We start from the raw sequence: 16318 nt of genomic DNA, 5'->3' as shown, positions 1-16318 counted from the left end.
GTTAGGTAAAGCCAAATATTTTTCTACGATAGATTTAGAAGCAGGATTTCACCAAATTATGATAAAAAAAGAAGATAGGGAAAAAACAGCATTTTCCATAAATGGAGCTAAATATGAATTCATACGAATGCCCTTCGGATTAAGAAATGCACCCTCAATATTTCAAAGATGTGTTGATGATATTCTACGAGAATATATAAATAAATTTGCGTTTGTATATATCGACGACGTGTTAATATATTCCTCGACACCTGAAGAACATATTAAACACATCCAAATAATAGTAAGCGCATTACATAAAGCAAATATGAAAATCTCCGATGAAAAATCACACTTCTTTAAAAATCAAGTCGAATATTTAGGACATATAATAACACAAAATAGGATAACGGTAGATCCTAAGAAAGTAGAAACATTAGACAAGTATCCGATACCTCAAACCCTGAAAGAATTAAGGTCATTTTTAGGTATGGCGGGATATTATAGGAAATTTATACAAGGATATAGCAAAATAACAAAACCACTAACCATACATCTACAAGGAGAAAATGGTATAACAAGTAAAAAAATGTCAGCTAAGAAAGAAATTAAATTAGATAAAGAAGCCATAAAAGCTATACAAATAATTAAAACAAAATTAAAAGAACAAGTTGAACTATTTCAACCAGATTTCTCAAAACCTTTTGATTTAACTACAGATGCGAGTAATTTTGCCATAGGAGGAGTCTTATCACAAGAAAAGAAACCTATATTTTTTATATCAAGAACATTAACAAAAACAGAAGAAAATTATTGTACAACGGAAAAAGAATTATTAGCAATAGTATGGGCTATTGGAAAACTTAGGAATTATATTTACGGTATAGCAGATTTAACTATACACACTGATCACCAGGCTTTGATATTTTCTATTTCGGACAAAAATCCAAATATAAAACTAAAAAGATGGAAACATTTTATACAAGAATCTGGAGCAAAAATAGTATACAAACCAGGAAATCAAAACGTAGTAGCAGATGCATTATCAAGACAAAAAATTAACACTTCAACAATAGAATCGATGCACTCGACACGTAGTTCACCAAACGAAAACTATACATACGCAAAACAAACGATAAATTCATTTAAGAATCAAATCATATTAAAGAAAACTGAACGAAATAAAAAAGAAACACAAACGACCTTTCCAAAGTATCACAGACACATTATTGAATACCAAAACACTGAATATCTAACAAAAACCTTAAAAGAAATTTTTACACCTAATTTCAATAACGCGATTAAAATCGATGAACAAGAACTATTCTCAATAAAATCACTACTAAGTAAACATTTTCTAAACTACAAGCTCTTTATAGCACAAAATCTAGTCGAAGACATAACAGACAAAAACAGGCAATTGGAAATTATAACAAATACACATAACCGAGCGCATAGAAATGAGAAAAATAACGCGATGGAAATTAGACAACAATATTTTTGGCCCGATATGGCGAAACAAATCAAAAACTTTGCACGAAACTGTTCAAATTGTTATGAACAAAAATACGAGCGTAGACCAACAAAACAACTGATAGGGAGAACACCAGCAACAAATCTACCAGGAGAATCTATAAGTATGGATATATTCCACATAGGAAATAGAACATATATAACTAGTATGTGTAGGTACTCAAAATATTTATTAATGAGAGAAATAGCAGATAAAGTCAACACCGTAGACAAACTAGAAGAAATTCTCACACTTACATACCCATATTGTAGAAACCTACAAACCGACAATGAGAGTATATTCACATCGATATCTTGTTTGTCACTATACCGACGACTTCATATAACACATAATCGTACGCCAACAGCTCATTCGACATCAAACGGTTCAGTTGAACGCTTGCATAGCACACTGATAGAAATCGCAGCAACATTAGCTAAACAAAATAACACCGATCCAGTTACGGAAATATTTAACGCAGCATACGAGTATAATAGGACAATACACTCGGTGACCAAACAAAAACCGGTAGAAGTATTTTTTAATAGGAAGAATTATCCAGAAATAAAACAATTGATTGAAAAAAACAAAGACAAAGTTTTAGAATATCATAATAAGAAAAGAACACAAAAAGTTTATGAACCAAAACAAATAATTTACGCACTATCAAAACGACGTACAAAAACTGAACAAAAATATCTAAAATACATAGTTATAGAAAACCGTGAGGACACAGTTTTAGTAGAGAGAGGAGGAAGACAACATGTCTTACATAAAGATAACATTCGTAATACTCCTATTGAATTTAATAATAAACATAAAAGCATACACAGTGAGCAATCTAAAAAATAAAAAATTTATATTCACCGAAACTGACGACGCATACCTATATGAAGATACCGAATTTTTATATCATTTATTTAATTTAACGACAATAATGGAAAGATACAAACAGATAGAATATAGATCAATTGGCAGGACACAACAGGATATTATAAACGAAAATAGAATCTCAAATTTAATTGAACAAACTATTTCACACTCAATACAAAAAAGATCAATAAACATTTTAGGGACTATAATAAAATTTATAACTGGGATTCCAGATCATGACGATCTTATTGAAATAAAAACACATTTAAATGAAATAATAGAAAATAATAATCAACAGAGAGTCATTAACTCACACTTTGAACGGTCAATCTCAAAGGTTGATCCTCAATCAATCTCAACAAGCCTGGTCATATCAGAAACTTTGAAGGAATTAGAAACCCTATTCGAAACTATAAATTCTGTAAAGACAGGAAATTACTTGTCTAAGTCTTTAAATTTAAATGATATAAAACAAATAATAAAAAACGAAAAGTTAGATATTCCAGTTTTAAATGTAATGGAATACTCTACAATAAATGTAATTAGAATTAAGGATACATATGTAATCATTTATAAATATCCTTTAATAACGCAAAAATGTAAATTATTTAAAATAACATCATTAAGCTATCTGCATGGCAAATATATATTAGACAAATATATAGCTCAATGTAATATAAATAATTATTCAAGAGTAAAAGAATGTAAACAATCACTAAATACTTTTATATGTAAAACCAACAAGGATAATGAATGTATTTCGAAATTAGTGCTAAAAGAAAAAGCAAATTGTAAAACTATTGAAGAAACAAATGCAAATATCACAATATTAGATTATGGTAATATAATATTAGATGGAAAATATGAAATTAATAACGAAACTATCTCAGGAGTAAACTTGATCCAGTTCAATGACACCATTAAAATAAATGGACGAAAGTACATAAACATACAGGATACAATAAAACAGATAATCCAACATGAAGGCACCATAACAATTGATGAAGTAATCAACTCCAATGAAGAAACTAAATTTACGAATATCCGGAAGTTACATAAACTACTCATTCCAATCGAAGATCACCCGATCCAAACTTTTTGCTACACAATTACAACATTTGGAATTATAATCCTGATAATTTGGACACTACTCAAATTAATCAAACTACGACAAGTTACTCAAGAAAGAAAGAAACTACACGAACTCCAAAAACTCACAGCCAACTTTACATTATAAAAATGAGGACATTTTGTTTTTTTTAAGAGGGAGGAGAGTTAATACCAGTATCAACGACATTTATACACAAGTATATGAGAAACGCTGATAAAGCCAGCTCTGCCTAAACAAATAAACAAGAGTATCAAAACAAGACTTTGAACTCATATCTGAATACAAGACATGCATAGGCCACAAGATAAGCCGCATGATAAGCACTTGTTTATAATAAATAATAAGATTAGACTTTAGACCTAAGCCACAAAACATGGATATGTTATCAACTTAACGAATAGTATATAAGACATAGGATAATACAAAAACATGTTCATTTTAACTATGTAATTCAAAAGAATAAAGTTCATATTCAGCAAAAGAATATATAGTTTTTGAAACCATTCATAAGTATATGAAGTCTGTCGCGCTCATTGTGTTAACCACATTAGATTCGCACACATACAAGTAGAACTTAAAAACACTGTTGCTAACCGAGATCTGCTTGTGATGATAAAATCTGTCGCTACCAAGTGATTATTAGATTTGAATTGAAAAATTTTAATTTTTAAGTTACAAGTGAGAATAAAAAGAAACAAAGAAAATTTATATTTGCTCACGATGACTAAATAAATGAGTAATAAACTGCAACGTATCTTAATTATGCAATCAGTCTACTCCAAAAGAGTAGAATTGTCAAAAAATCTCTAACAAAGTGTACAATGCATACAGTGAAGGCAAATTTGCAGAAAAAAGTGCCGTTATTATACCTTTACTAAATGTTAAGGGTTGTTTGGTCATCTAAAACTAATTAAAATAGATAGAAGTTATGTTTATATAATATCGTTATAAAACTTGGAAAACGGAACCTTATCAAAAATTAATTTATTTTTATAATATTGCAACATATTGCTACAAAGCATCATATAATAGTTTTGTTCACTAACCGACGAGTTGAATTCCGAGTGACTACCTATCCGTGCGTCTGTGCAAGTTGTAGTTTGAGTAAAAATTGAGATATCTTAATAAAACGGTAAACTCTTTTTATTGGTCGACATTACACGAAAATCTACAAAGTGGCATAACTTTGCACTAAAATAACGTATAAACCTGTAATTTAACAGAAGGGATCGCAGTTGGTAGGGGCACCCGCCGACAAAAGCCTCGCCCTCTAATAGGTTTAATGTACATATCTCTTAGACCACTTGAACTACAATAGCCAAATTTGCTTGAGACAGTGTGAAAATGGATGACATCGGATGATAATCCCGTCAAAAGCGCGAAAAATTGTTAACTAAATACGCCAGAGGCATTAAATTTTATCCCTTAGATAAGAGGACTTTTTACTAGCCGTGTCAAAATCGGACGATGGGCGTTGCACGGCATACTTTTTAGTAAAATCACATGTCTCAGGACCTGCTTGACTGATTCAATCAAATTCGGTGTGTAACATTCTTCTAACATCGTTACAGTGCGCTTTCTTTCCATATAACATAATTTTGAATTCCATTCCTTCACTTTCTAGTATAAAAACGAAGAGGCAATTAGTATCACGAGATAAAACTTTGGAAGTATACATACGTATAGTATCTTTGAATTATGCCACCCTATTTCTAAAAAAATATAGGTCAATGTGTGAGATATATAATTGAAATGCAGAGAGAATACTTTTGAATCCTATTGAATTGGGTCAATTATCTAATATTGGGTTGTCAAAAAAGTCTTGCGGTATTTTCATTAAATTTTCTTTTTATTGAAATTGAAATGAATTTTTGATGACTCAGGCCCAGCTCTTGACCGATACTACGGCTGCTACTATGCCGGTCTCTTTCGACCAATTCAGCGATTTTATCGCAATTTTCGACGACAGGCCTTCCGGAGCGTGGCGCATCTTCGACCACCTCTACACCAGAACGAAAACGTTGAAACCATCGTTGTGCGGTGGAAATGGAAACTGTATCGGGTCCATAAACTGCACAAATTTTATTGGCGGCTTGAGATGCATTTTTGCCTTTATCGTAGTAGTACTGTAAAATATGCCGTATTTTCTCTTTATTTTGCTCCATGTTTGCGACGCTATAACTCACGAACGGATTAAAAGAAACGAGTTAGCGCGTAAAATGAGCTTTCCATGAGGTATAGCATGACCCGATGCGACGAATAAAACTAGAACTACGCGCTTTCAGCGTCAACTAGCGAAAATACCGCAAGACTTTTTTGACAACCCAATATAAAGATTTTCGAACTGCCGGGTGACTTTATACGGGATATATCACCCAATATGTGTGCTATCTCAATGAACGGCGGAGCGTTGTTTTACTTTTGACAATGTATCTTTTTGCCTAAAATGGAAATAATTGGGCAAAAACTTAACCTAGGTCCCTTAAAACAACTTTTAGGATGAAACTCTGGAAACGTACTCATACTATTTATAATGATTTTCGCTATTCAGGTAAGTTTTATGCTGAATACGTGTCAGTAAGTATTATTCATATAAAAAATTGCTTCAAAATATATTATCGAGTATACTCAAATACTGTCAAAATTAATTCAACCATTTCTTAGCCCCCAATATATATACTTACACAGATAAACTCTGAAAGAATTAAGTTAATTTAATCGCCTTAATTATATTAGGTATGACAAAAAAATGATATAAAAATTTGAAAAATTGTGCAAACTCAGAAAGAAATCATTAATCCTCACAACAGCCCTAGCCCCAATTGTCAGGAATTATGTGTTTGAACTAAGTAAAGAAGAACATCTCTTATTTGATAGAAAAGCTTGAAATTGATTGAAAATTCAGTTTCTATGATTTAAACAGTTTTTTATTGTCCATATACATATGTCCAATGATTCGATTATGGTGTCAGAGTATTTCTCTCTGTATAAACAAAGAACCTTTAAGGACCACCCAAATTTCTAAGAACTTTTTGTTTGGCTAGACAAGCGCATATGTATCTTCTATTCTTCTCTTGATATAAATTCTTTATCTTACCTTAAAAAGTGGAAAGCGCTTAGCACAGCAGAATGTCTTTGGGAATTCAAGAGATCCCAAATGCAACGCTTCGAAATAAATTTAGTAAATTTGGTAGATTAATCAAACTATTTACACCATAAGAGCGAAGCTTCAGCGCAACAACAACCAAATTATTAAGTGAAAAAATTAAAAAAAAAACAGCAAGAACAAAATAGAATGAGTAAAAGATAATCGCGGACGTGACAACTGTAATTTGCGTCTGATTGAATTTGACTCCCACACAGTTGAGAGAACTATTTATACTGAACAAAACATACAGACAAGCAAGTGCCGAACGGTTATGGGGAATTCCGTGCTTCGTCACAGATGCATAACAATGGAATCAGCATCATAGCAGGGGGTAAGGGGACTGCAAATCAAATGCTCCAAAAAATTCACACAGACTATATACCGAGAACGCGAAAATTACTGCAAAATTAGCTAAGCTAATTAAATAAAATACAAAATGACGGCTTGGTCTGCGCAGAATATTTGAAATATAATTGTTGATCAAAACTCCGATGAGATCATTAATGGAAATGTAAATCACAAACGGCCTGAAGCGACGCCAATATGAAAGAGCGTAAGTATATGTATGCTGATTAGCTGAGAAAATAGTCAAGTGAAGATGAGCGGATAGCTGCGTGGACGCGCGTCATCAAATAAAGCAATAAATGCGCTAAGAATAAACTGTCAAGGTAGGCAGGTAGGCCAAGCTCCGCTTCGCAAACTAACAAAAAATTTTATTAGAATCACCGCACCCTCTACTCCACTTAAAATAAAATTCAAGTTGTTGTTGTGAATACTTAAAACGCTAAGCAAGAAACGTGCAGAGGTAGCTTCGGCACGCGAGGCAGACACGAAGTGGTGCGCAACAAAACAAACGAAGTAGGAGACAAATGCAAATTCATAAAGGCAAAACAAACGACATAAGAAACAAACTTGCCGTGGAGAATTATAAGCTTTTGCAGACGAGCGACCGAGAGAGCGAAGTAATACATAATTAAAATGGTAATAATTGGAAGCAGAGAACAGCAAAAACAAATATGACATATCCATGTAAAAATTTAGAAGAATTCGAGCTTTGTATATTGTTGCTCTCCAAGCGTAAGCGTAGAGCTTTTCAGCCACTAGCTCTACTAAGCGTCATTGCGATCAGCTGATCGTTTGGAGCGATTGAAGAGGGAATATTACTATTTATATTTGAAATGAGAAGGAGAAGTGGATTGGTAGCTCTCGCTCCGGCTCTCTTGGTATACTTCAACCTTCAAACTGCTTCAGCAACTCACACCATAGCGTAAATCAGAGTACTTTGAATTCACCACAGTTGGCTTAGTGACTGGACTTTCTTGGCTCGGTTCAGATTCTACGCGGATTTGCAAGTGGTGTCTTGTACGCGAACGCACCGTTACTTTGTTAGTTAATTTTGATAGCTGTTGGCGAGCGGTTGCGCGCGCTCCACACAGGCAACAACAAGATCAGAAGCAGAACGACTTAGCATATGACTAGTAATTAACGCTGTAGACCCCGCAACAAACAAATACTAACAGTGGGTGACAACTGAGGAAAACAATAACCAAAAAATCCGAAAACCGAAACCCGAAACCCGAAAATAAACGTAAACAATTTTTAAACAAATAACTTTTTGATAACTAACTGTAGACGCTTGCGGTCGCGCAGTGGTAAACGTAAAGCAAATATATCGATTGCGAAATAAAAAATTATTTGTTATAATTGAAAAAACACTGGAAAATTTTGCAGCTGTGTAAAAAAAAAGTCAATACCGTGTTTGTGAAAAAGTGAGTGTCAGTGATTTTTGCAAAAAATTACGAAAACAACAATAAAGCTGAAAACAAAGTGCTGGTCGGACTATAACTGAACGTTGAAACCCCTAGTGAACTAAAGAGAATTTCGTAATCAAAACTGTCGCCATTTAGACACACAAAGAGACCACAGTAATAAAATTAGACGCCCAGAGTGTGCCACAGTGGGCGTGAGTCAACAAATTTGAGACACAACAAAACCGAAAAACCAAGTTTTAGGCTGCAATATTTTTCTTCGAGCAATTTCGCAAAATTATTAAAATTGGCTAAGTGCGAAGTGCGCTAAATACAAAATTTAACAATATAATTGGCGGAAACACAAAATCAAAAGTACACTCAAACATTTTTGCAAAAAAACGCAAAAGTTCTGTGAGCATATGTTAAATACATACATTTATTAAACGGCTTAACTAAGCGTTACAAGCGCACAAAGCTACAAACAGCACAAAGTAAGTTTTACAAAAACGAATCATACTTGTTTAAATTATGTCATGAGGTACAGTTCTATACAATTTAATAAAAAAGTAACAATATTTGCGAAAATTTACATACAACGGAAAACATTTTGCTAGTTCCTTCTATCCAATTTGTTTGAAATAAACAAATTTCAAATCAAATTAAGATATCTTAATTAGGAAAAAATATGGTTTATGAAGATCTTTATCTTAATTTTGATATTCCATTTTGTATGGCAGCTACAAATTGTGACAAAAAAGTACCCAGAAATTGTAATTAAAACGCAAAGCACTTATGTAATTATTCATCAATTTTTATTTTGTCGCCTTCAAAGTAATCCCCACCAGATGTAATGCACCTCTGCCAGCGTCCCTGCGGAACAAATTCATGATTCACCAAACCACGAATATCGAAAAAACATTGATTTTGGCATGGCTTGGAGAGTTTTTTGATTCTGGCTTCCGTTTTTTTTCATAAATTCCGATGATTGTTGACTTTGTTGCATGTCAAACTCATAACTCCACGTCACATCGGCAGTTATAATGCTCTTCATGAAAGTGGGATCGGAATTCGCCCAAAGAGACCTGTTTACGGTCGTACAGAACGCAGCATGTCTTTAACGATCTCTCAACCGTCTTTGAAGGCTTTGTAGTTCTACTCGTAGGCGTGTACTTTTGATAACTTACTTAACTTAATCATGGTAAGCATTTTCTAACATTCACAAGGCTTTTGCAATTCGGTTAGATATATAATTTTAGACAAATCTTTGTTTGGTATTTTTATCCATTGTAAAAATCGCAACGCACTACTGAGGTGTACCGACTTAAAAAGCTGCTGTAAACAAACTGGTTGAAAGACCCCTTTCATTTTTGACATAGTAATTAAGGACAGTCCTATCAACTTAGCAAAATACATTTTTTTTGAAATATCATTTACTCGGGGAATTTAAATTACAATTTCCGAGTACGTTTTTGTCATAAAGTTTATTATAGTGGTCCGATATCTATTTAAATTGAGGAAAACGTTTTAAACAGTACAGAAAATAAAATTTATTTTTAGTAACAAAGTAAAATGTATATTAATTTTTTTTTAATAAATGAAATAGATGTGATAGTTTATATTTCAAAAGAATTTTTACAAAAACCTACTTAAAGCCCTCACTTAAGCACCTCTTCTCAAATTGAAGTCATTAATAAGATTTGAGAGCCAAACAAATTCTTGCCAGCTATTGAAGTAAATCGGAATTGTTTTCCCTTTCTCTTTTTATTTCAATCAGAGTGTTCGATTGAATTTGATATAAAATGGACCACCACCACCAAGTGTCGTATGGTGTCACCTAAAAACCCAGTAAGCCAGTGTATGTGCTTTGAATTTCAATAAGAAAGAAGAAGAAGAAGCTAATAGTAAAATACTTAAAAATTAGGAAGGCAATGCAAACACTAACCGCAACTCAATTACAACTATACTATTTCTTTTGAGCTTTTTCTATCGTCTCATAACAAATTCATTAAATGTAAAATATGTATGTTGAATTAATATATTTGTATTTAATTTGTTTTTTTCATTATTCTTACACACACACACACACACACAAACATCATACATATTTCGCTTTTTACTGCCTCCGCTCGTTTGAGACACTGTTATGAGCGCACTTATGCCAGAGTGGGCAGTGTGCGGCGGTCAGCGAAGCGACCTTGACTTTACGCGAAAAAAGTTAAGAAGTAACAACAATAAACAAGTTTATTGATTTACGCTTGTTAATTAAAAATTCTTAAACGATGAACAAAAGGCTTGAATTTGCGCTATTTTTATCCAGCACTTCCATCAAATACTTACACTTTTTATGTAGTACATACATGTCTGGGTACATATGGTACGTATGTGTCTGCTTATTTACCGTACTTCACACCAGCGACCGCAAACAGTAATTGCCAGTTATAAAAAGCAAAGCAATGTGGTAGCGAGCAAATAAAAATAAATAAATAAAATATTAGCAATAAATTAGCGAACATTCACAACTGCTGGGGCAGAGCCAGAGACACGTTTGATTTGATTTCATGTGTTAGTGTATTTGAAGCTATTGAATCAAAGCAAATATCATCACAATTCAGCATTGCTCCGCGTTTGGTCTTTCGTTTTTATATGTACATATATGCATATCTGAATTCATGAATATATACTACGAGTATGTATATGTATTTATCCATACTATACACAGTGAACTAGCACAGCACTTCGAGTGTGTAATTAACGTGTGCGCATGCACACAATTAGTCGCTAATTCGCATTGAACGTCTTATCTCTCGTCTATAGAATTTACATAGAAATTAAATGGAAGATCGGCATGTGCACGCCCATTTTAAATTATGACCCCTGATGACACAGTCAGAGGCTAGTTTTCTAGCGGAGTTTCATTGATTATGCTGATATATACAAGTATAGCATAATTGATGGCTATGAGTATCGTGGGACAAAACATTTTATATAAGATCTGTTGAAATATATTCTTGAAATTTTTATTTTGAATGACAAATATATTCGACTGATTTTTTAAATTTATGATTTGCTGGAAAGAAACAAATATTGTGGGAAAAAAGTTTATAAATCAAAAGAGATTGAATTTTAGGTAAACTATGAAGAAGAATGTATTCAAACAAATGCTCGAGAAAAATTAGAATCAAATTATTGAGAATTTTGTTGTAAGCGATTGTAAGTGATTGGCTTTTTCTCGACTTTTATTTTTACTGTTTATTATATCTTGTTAACAATATTTTAACATTTTAAGTCTGTACTAGTGAGTTTCGAATTTTTGTACATTAAACAAAACTATTAATGCAGGTTATGTAAGATAAAGTATAGGGTTGATCCAAAATCATGGAATCCCGCACGGACAAATAAAGGGTGATCCCCTTAACGTTACCCAAAAACTCCCTACAGTACATCATCTCATAGATTGACCTTACTACTAATTTATTAAGTTTATTATTATCAATGCCAGCCAAATCGCTAGATTCGGATGAAATTGAGGTAATGATCAAGTCTAATATCGAAGAAATTTTAAACTATTTTGAGCACATATTAAGCGACCTCAAAGCCAGTATAGCCGTCAGCTATCAGAGTACAAACTTCTCTAAAAGAGGTTGCAATTTGGGCAGAACGCTATGTCCGCTTCTTAGGTCTCTATTGAACAGTCTTCTGCTTGATGATCGGAGTTCTGGTTTCCAACAAGGGGTTTCCGTTTTCTTTCTGAGTTTTCAAAAGACAAGAGGGCAGACAATCGATTTGGGATGATCAGCAAGAGCTTCTTGCCATAGTGAGATCAAGGACTTCTTTCATGCCTGCAGCTACAAAAGGGAACTTCCAATGTTACTAATAAAAAGATGTCCGAGCTTCCCCAGACAGTGGGCCATGAGTTCGCTCCCAAGCCGATAATGTCGCAGGCTTTCTTCCATCGTCTTGAATGTATAGGACCTTCATCCTCCTCTCCAAAAGGACTATATCAAGACTCTCGATACGGCCCTCCTCGAATAACAGAGCGAGATTGAAGGCTGAATCAACAGTTGACGATCTGTTTCCAACGCTCGCTGAATCTGAAAGGTCTGAAAGGAACGAATCCCATTCTATATCCATTTGGGCTTAAGTTTCCATCTCTTCTGTCCTTCTGGAATTTGTAAAACATCCACCCAGGCATCGAAAGGAAGGATGCTATGAGAAACTCTCTCAAACCTATAGCTGATGACACCCTTTGCGTCTATGGACTCCTTTTTGAAGAGAACCAGCACCGACCGATATGTTTCGTTGGTTCTCTTGAGCCTTATGACCCTGCTGTCGTAAATTGGAAAAAACGAATAGCAGTACCGCAACATTTCATTTATATCCTCGGGGGTTAAGGCACAGTGGAAGATTCACCTTGGCCAATGCCTCCAGTCCTGCTCCTTTCCAGACCTCTCCAATCCACTTCCTTATACAACCAAGCTTTAATCAGCACACCTGAACAGCTTGTATACCTTGGTGCTATTATGCACTATACGCACTACGGGGTTTCCCTTGACCACCTTCATGAAAACTGCGGATAACCCCATCTTCCTTACTGTGATCACACACTTCCAGTTGTGTTGTGGTGGTGCTCCTGTGCGAGCCTTCTTCCCCCTCAACCTAATATAACTCATGAAAATATTAGTCAAATTCAGTTAATTTTTGACTTTAGGAACTCAAAACCTAATATAGGTAGTCGAAAAAGTATTTTCGTATTTCTAATAACATTTTTTCATATTTATAATAATAAACAAATATGTATCATTTTGGTTCACCACTTTTTACCATTTTTCCGCTAGAGAAATTATTCCATCAGTGTAAATCGAAATTTCGAGAACGGAAGCGAGCAAACCATTGTTGTGCTACACGAACTGATACAGCATCGTCTCTGTAAACTTCACAAATTTCATTTGTGGCTTGCGTGGAATTCTTCCCTTTTTATACAAAAATTTCAAAATATAGCGAATTTCTTCATTATTTTCACTCATTTTTGAACAGCTGTAACTTTTTTTCAACTTCCCCGAAATTTTTTTATCGAAAAATCTTTTCGACTGCCCAACTGGAAATTCGAATATAAGAAGTATGCTGCATTTTAGCAAGCACCTTACGATTTTAACGTTAATTCGCACGCATTGAAACACTAAAATCAAAATACCATAAAAGATTCAGCATGTCAATGCCAACGACTTACAGCTCCATAAAAAATCGAATTAAATTGGTGAAGAAAAAATATACAATGGTAAAGTCCGACATTAAAGAATTGCCACGATCGCAAATTAGCAATGAAAAAGCGACACGAAACGAACGGAAACTAGAAGGGCGTGTGATGAGCTGAGCAAAACCGGTGCTCAGAATCTGAAGATATTTAAGAAGATAACAATTATGAAAATAAGATATCAGATAATTTCAAAATACTTAAGTTAAACTGCTGGTTTTATGGGTATATAAAGTTAGAGCTAAATTTAAACTGAAATCTGATTCTCAACCAGAAGAAACCTTAAATTGAGGAAATTTTACTATGTCATCGAATATAGTAAAAGCAACTATGTCAATCTACAAAAAAATGCATTCTTCTCTCTTCTAACACACCCTTAATACAATTTATTTTCCCAGAGTAGTTAAAGTTTATTTGAAATACTGTCGTTTTGTTCGTTATTTGGCTCAAATATTCTTTGCAGACACTACGTAAGTGCAAAGTGAAATGACAAGTTGGATAAAATAACAACAATAGATCTTAAACTTAAATTAGCAACCAATTGGCAAGATATTTTATATGACACTCAAAATTAAAATAATAAAAATAAAAAAATAATTTCAAACGTATTACAGCGTAAGTACTTATTACAGGTGATTCATTTGGCCAAAAATTTAAAAGTAAAATTTTATGTTTTTTTAATTTGCATATACATTCAATTACATGTGCCAATTCCAGCATTTGAAATCTACATATTATATACATATGTCTTGTCAGAATGTATCTATAAAAATAAACAAATTTCAAAGCCAATTAACGGAGCCGCGCTCGGAGGTTGACTTCTCGGTGCGGCCGCTGACTCACACGCCAAACAAATCGAAAATTTGACACAAGTCACGTTTGCCCAGCCAGCATTTGTCAGCGCTTAGCTTACATTTTATCAAACAATTTAATTTTCCCGCAATAAAATCATTAACAAGAGGCAAACAAAGCCGACGTCGACACCAGCTATTAATGAATGACAGGAATGATGTACGCACCGTAATGTCAGGCTGCTGCCGCTATAGACAACAAAAACATCAAGCATGTCTAAGCCATGACAACAACGTGTGAATTCCCAGATTAATCTACATATGAATCTACCTGCTGCGAAACGCCAATCAGCGCGCCAGGGCAGGGAAAATCAAACGCAGGTACGCATCGTCGCAATGTGGGTGTGTATGTAGCGTACAAAAGACCGTAAAAGACCGAGAGCACGCACAAAGCCAGATAAAAGTAGGAGAAATCAAACGAATGCGTAAAATGTAAAAAAACGCAGAAAAGCCGTCACATTTTATGTTGGCCATTAGTCGAGGTCTTTGGCCCCACGCACAAATACAATAATCATCCAGTTTCTGAGCATAGAAATTGTTTAACTTTGAGATACTTTTGTTTCTAGTTTCATTTCTAATTTGCATTTCTTCGGACCATTGGCGTTGCTTTATATTTAGATCTGTTTTTCTATTGTTGTTTAAATAAGTAAGCAAGCAAATAAGTGCATACTCCTTTCGATGTTCGCGTATTAATTAAGCCAATTTCATTAAACACACAATCACACATGTATGTACTTGTCATGTCCAATAAGGCCCGCCCGCAGTTTGTTTTGCCTGGGAAGAATGTAGTCGAGTGAAATTCAAATGCATGCCTTTCACCGTCAGAACATTCGCAGAAATACATAAATGTTTAGAAATTTTACAGAATTCATAAATTCGACGATTATGTTGGTAAAATATACCGAACGGTATTCAAATGGGTGGGTTCACTGATTTATTGACGATAGAAATATGCATAGGTGTAACTCTCATTAGCTAATCTACTTGAATATTAATTATAGACCATAAAAAAAGTAGTCGACAGCTTTGTTCTGAGTAGAATATAAAAATTCATCTAATGCTATCTAAATTTTTCTCACAGAACTTTATCAAGCGCAAAAATTTTTCATGAGTGACGAAAACTTTAATACTTATAACTAATTAATTTTGGTTGCCTAATTTTATATTTTAAGGCATTGAATGTTCACTTGTACAATATTTTATAAAAGTATGTTTCCCTAAGATTAGGTTAGATACCTCTGAGGGATCACACTTAGACTGTTATGTACCCCTATCCTACTCCTGTAATTAGATAGCAGATAGCAATAAAACGCCCTGAACCTCCCGCAAATTTCCGCTTTTTTGTTTTGGTGTCTAAATTTATAATATTCATGGTATTTCTAGCTTGATCTGGCATTCGAGGAGATTCTGATTAATGTTTCCTGAGCGCACAGTAATATGGCTGAACTATTATCAGAGCTCACCGTTCCTCTTCCCCTTCCCTTCCATACCAATTTCGAATGTATATGGGAGAAAAGGCAGACAGGGCTAGGCTCGATGACCTGATAATCCAGAGTGCCAGATCTCGCAGATATCTAAGTATCGAGATTGTCGGAGCCTGAGAGTCGTTATTGCGACCATAAAACTTGCGACCATGCAAATCGCTGATTACCTTATCATTTCCGAATTAAATTTATTACTCTTCCTGTAGGCTGTAAATTTGGTTGTATGTATGAATAAAATAATAATCAGGTGATACATTTTAATGTATATCAATAGATTAGAGTTTAATTTTATATAGTATTTCATATCACCGAATCAATCGGTACACAAGCGTTCAACTTAGATATCAAAATAAGCAA

At 33.9% G+C, this 16318-nt stretch overlaps 2 protein-coding genes across 3 annotated transcripts in view; both read left to right on the top strand.

Annotated features, from left to right (window-relative positions):
* The window catches only part of LOC125777044 (putative nuclease HARBI1), a 348853-nt gene that overhangs the window by 259415 nt on the left and 73120 nt on the right, over positions 1 to 16318 (top strand). The window lies entirely within an intron of this gene.
* Positions 8018 to 16318, top strand: part of LOC105233051 (uncharacterized) — a 39597-nt gene continuing 31296 nt past the window's right edge. The window contains exon 1 of one of the 2 annotated variants that reach the window (XM_011214993.4): positions 8018 to 8866. The gene's annotated coding sequence lies outside the window, so the exon portion shown is untranslated. The remainder of the gene's footprint in view (positions 8867 to 16318) is intronic. The other variant, XM_049450865.1, reaches the window with a different exon arrangement.

The sequence above is a fragment of the Bactrocera dorsalis genome, chromosome 3 (genome assembly GCF_023373825.1).
Source record: "Bactrocera dorsalis isolate Fly_Bdor chromosome 3, ASM2337382v1, whole genome shotgun sequence".
NCBI classification, from domain to species: Eukaryota; Metazoa; Arthropoda; class Insecta; order Diptera; family Tephritidae; genus Bactrocera; species Bactrocera dorsalis.
The sequence above is the reverse complement of the archived record's forward strand: the minus strand, read 5'-3'. Positions and strand labels throughout refer to the sequence as shown.